Source organism: Mycetomoellerius zeteki, unplaced genomic scaffold, assembly GCF_001594055.1.
Source record: "Mycetomoellerius zeteki isolate Tzet28-1 unplaced genomic scaffold, Tzet1.0 scaffold93, whole genome shotgun sequence".
NCBI classification, from domain to species: domain Eukaryota; kingdom Metazoa; phylum Arthropoda; class Insecta; order Hymenoptera; family Formicidae; genus Mycetomoellerius; species Mycetomoellerius zeteki.
This window is the reverse complement of record NW_017257968.1, coordinates 949,023-953,611: the sequence shown is the minus strand read 5'-3', so window position 1 is coordinate 953,611 and position 4,589 is coordinate 949,023. Positions and strand designations below refer to the sequence as shown.

Genomic DNA, 4,589 nt, shown 5'->3' with positions numbered 1-4,589 from the left:
CGAGGCGACCGGAATAATAAAAATACCTGTCGCTGATATTATTGTCCTTATCGCTATTCTCTTAACTCTTTCTCATTCTCTCTTTGTCACTATATCGCTTTGATACCGTGGCACGAGATTTCATGCGACTTATTTCGTGAGAGAACATATTTATATATTTTAATATAGCGCAGGCTGCAGTTACACAGACGTGTGTACGACAATTGAAACGTGAAAAATCAATCGTTTTTTCCAATATCTGTATACTTTACGTTTCAGTTTTTATCATAGATGCAATGATTAAAAAACACGATTGTATCAAAAAGGACTTCCACTTTTTGTTTTCTTTCTAGTATCTTAATTAGTTTGCTCTTGTTTCGTAAAGTCCATTACGAAACAAGAGCAAACAAATGACATTTCATCAATTGTATTTATTAATTAAACATAAGAGTTAGATTACAACGATTGAAACAAGCCTTAAAGGATGAATCAGCATTTATAACATGAGTACCGGATATTTATAAGAGTCAAAATACCCGTCTCTGCGATCATTGACACTCACTTAGGGAGAGGGATCATTCATTGAGCTAGAAAAAACTACAATCAATTGTAATTCTTCCAGTACTTCATTATATTCATGTTTTTCGTGTACTTTGTATGAAAAACTTGTTCCTATCCGTTCATTTCATGTATGCGAAAGAAAGATAAGCTTCTAAAAATAGTAAATTTTCTATGTTACAGTTGGAAGAATTGAGTTCACTTTAAGCCATCTCATAAGGCGTAATTCTATCATCCGGTAACCAACGAAAGGAATCTGAACCTGAACCTAAATCTCTTCGTTTCCGACAATTCACAGACTTGGACGTTGTCCTTACAGAGAATTCGTCGTTACCGGTAAGATGCTTTATCAAAATTTGTACAACCATAAATTTCTAATTGTTTTTAATTAATATATTATTAAGATTACACAATTTTAAGCATATTTTGTGTCAATTTTATGATTTAGACGTTTGAATGAATTGGCTAAAATCTCGAGATATCATATATAGCAATTCATTTTACGATTGCTGAAAACAACTAAAAGTAAATATACAGAGTTTTCAAAAGATTTCCTAAATTAAATTTTTTATCGGGCAGGAACAAGTTCGTTTATTTATTTGTACGATTAAAATCACTCAATTGAAGCACGCAATAGATCATTTAAATTGAAACGTATTAAATGTGTATAGAATGTGAACGAGCTAACAAAGTAAATTTTCCTGGCTAAATTTTAATCTATACACATTAATGTATACACATACCGTTGACAATTCATCAGTTAGTCGAACGTATGCAACTGATGTCATTATCGTGGCTTTGCCACGGTTGTCGTAGCTTATACATCGGTATTCCAAGATTAATACCACTGAATGAATCTATTAGCGGATAAACATGTGTTTATGATCAGCGTCGTGCGTCCATTTATTTTGCGTCATTACCGAATAGCGATGCTCGATTCAAGTGATGACTGGTCGACTCCCTTGACGAATAATCTTGCATCTTTTATGCATCTGTGTCTCGATGTCACGATCCGATTTGGCTTTTATCCCAGCTTTCTTGATATGAGTTTCCAAATTTAATTTTGAATCAGGATCAATTAATTAAACGATAGAGATTTAAACTATTCGCCGCGTGCTGATTTAAGTCATTCTTTGTCTGAGACTTGTCTGATAACTTGAAATTGCATTAAATGATATTTAATGATTTTACCGTATTAAGGAACATTCCAAGATTTGTTTAAAACGAGATTTTCTTATCTTTAGAAATTTCTACTCTTATTTTACATCAAATTTATATCAGTTTCTTTCTTTTTTTTGTGTTTTATAAATATAATCTTTTACATAAGAAATTTAAAAAAAGTGGATGATAAAATTATCATAAATAAATAAAACAGATAAGAGTAGTCGCAGTTGAAGCTTCGATTGGAATTAACAATTATTAATTAGTTAGTTAAAATTGGAATTCCTAAAATAATAATAAATTTAATAAATTACATGCACAGTTTGCGTTGTTAAGTCTCAGAATCCGTCGTCACACACACACCCAGTACATAGAAGATAAAGTGATACACTTTTCCACTTTCTCCGCGACCGAGATTGCACGAAGCCTTGGGCATAACACATAACAAAGCAAAACTCGCCTTCATCCTACCCGTATACACAGTGCTCCAGAAAGATTGGTGACAAAAATTTCGAGATTTTGTTGAAAAAAATATCTATTTATTCTTTCTATTTTTTAAAATAATTTATTGTGTCTGACACATTTTGTAATATTTATAAATCTATAAATCTATTATAAATTTAGAAAAACTACGAGCTTATATATACCATATAAGTTAAATTATATTATGAAGATTTTCACAGAAAATTTTCGCATTAAAAGTTAATTAAACTATGGTGAGACGTATTACTTATTAATCTGATTATTATTCAGTTATTATTCAATACGATTGATTTTCTAATTTTATTCTTGTTGATAAATGTCAAACTGAGAATTTTGGAAAAACTGTATATATCGTATGTATAATATATATTAAAGTTGGAAACGATGATAGTATTTTCGTATAGTTCGTCAATAAATATCTAATTTATTGACGAATAATTCTTGATGGATGTAATTGCAACAAACTCGATAACTTCATGTTCGATAGCGAAAATGATAAAATATAGCCAACAAAACAGCGATATTAGTGATATTAGGCGGTACCAACATGATGTCATTATTGTTTATGCATCGGGATGCGTCGCAGGTCTGTCTACATATCGCGATGATTGAAGTCGTCGACCTAGTCGGCGTCTGCCACGTGCAAAAAGTATCACCTCCCATTAATTCGTGGCGTAATATACATTTAATCGCGCATGTAAAAAATCGCAGATAACGCGAAAGCGGTAAAATATTAAACGTATAACTTTTTCATATAAATTAATTTCCAAAAAGTAAAATAAAAATGTCCTTTAGAGCGAAACGTAGTTAGTGAAGGGTAAAAATAATTTTCATTTATTAGTAATTTAAAAAATGCGCAAATTTTTATATATTAAATTAATTTTGTGATATATGATAAAATCGTACATTTTTAACTAATAATAATAACTTTATGACTAACATGCAATTTAAGTTGTACATATGTAAATTATTAACGTGTTTTTTTTTAATCTGGTAACTGTCTAAAAAAGAAAAAAATATCGATATTATAAAAAATTATATCTGTGATAGCATACACAATATTTAAATTCATTTTACTTTTATGGCAGAGAAACTTTGCGAAACTTTTATGATTAATGTCAATCTGAATGATCAAAGCCAAGACTGGAATACAAATGGTTTCATTATCATTCGCCATTGTTAAAATCGACGCATTAAGCGCCACGTATACGCTGTAGAATGTACATTATCTCCCCTGCATATATGAAACCTCAAACCTCTCTTCATAGGGTCCTTTTGTATTCTCTCGCAAAACATTTTTATAATACAATTGACAGCATCATTATCTTTTAAATATCATTTTATGAAAAATTATAATATAATTATAAAATATATAAAAGATATTTACGCAGTGAGCATGGAGATCAATCGATAATCATAAATCTTTAACAATCTCATTGTTATCATTAGGATTATTATTAAGAAACATTCTACTTTATAATTAACTGTGCCTGTATATTTTTCGTGACCTCTCGACTCTTGCCTGTTATCTGTATTGTTCACGTCGAAGTGTCATTAAATCGCGAGCTGGCCGCGGTCGACGTGGTCCGCATGAGAGCCGCTGTGCGTTCCCATTTCTCCTTTCAGCAGTCGGTCGTTCGATCCGCGGTTGTATAACACCAATGAAAGTACTCTTACGGGCGACGACCAACGTCACGTCCACATCCACACGGACCATTCGTCGTGTCCTTTGGCCGTAAACCGTCGTATCCGTCGTCGTCTCGTGACCAGCCGGTCTCTTCTCGTGGTCTCCTCAGTCCGTCCGTATCTAAACGAAGACGTAACGCACGCCGGTGGCACGCGGTACTCCAATACCGGAGCAGTCATGCTGCGGTTCTCCGCAAGATGCAAGCCGAAATCGAGATAATTTACTTTGCAGCAGTCAACAAGATTAAGCATCCATTTTGAACCGAGATCTTAGATGATTATACGCGACAAGTATTTATAATAGACATTTAGGAACTACAATTTATACTCAGACAGCAGACGATATTAATATCAAGAAAAGATGGAAACTATTTTTTCTCACTGCTCACTTCTTCAAAGATATATGTTTTTCTATAGATTTTATGAGAGAGAGACACACTCTCTTTTATCTATTTTAATAATGCTAAGAGATTAATAATTTTATGTCCAAGACATTAATAGTTAATTAATATAATGACGACATTAGTAATTAATATCGTCAGGCGAAAAGATAAGGAGAGAAAGAGAGAAAGAGCAAAAACTGCAAAAATATGTATATACATTTTTATCTTATCGAGAAACTTGATTTGGCGAGTCGCGGGTACGTATGCATTTTAAAGTGGTACTATCGTTTTGATTATCTTGCACCGACGATACGTAAGTGCAACGTGCGATACGGAATG

At 32.5% G+C, this 4,589-nt stretch overlaps 1 protein-coding gene across 1 annotated transcript in view; it reads left to right on the top strand.

Moving 5' to 3' along the window:
* The window catches only part of Oatp74D (Organic anion transporting polypeptide 74D), a 75,263-nt gene that overhangs the window by 16,680 nt on the left and 53,994 nt on the right, over window positions 1-4,589 (top strand). The window contains exon 2 of the mRNA XM_018460329.1: window positions 721-873. The gene's annotated coding sequence lies outside the window, so the exon portion shown is untranslated. The remainder of the gene's footprint in view (window positions 1-720; window positions 874-4,589) is intronic.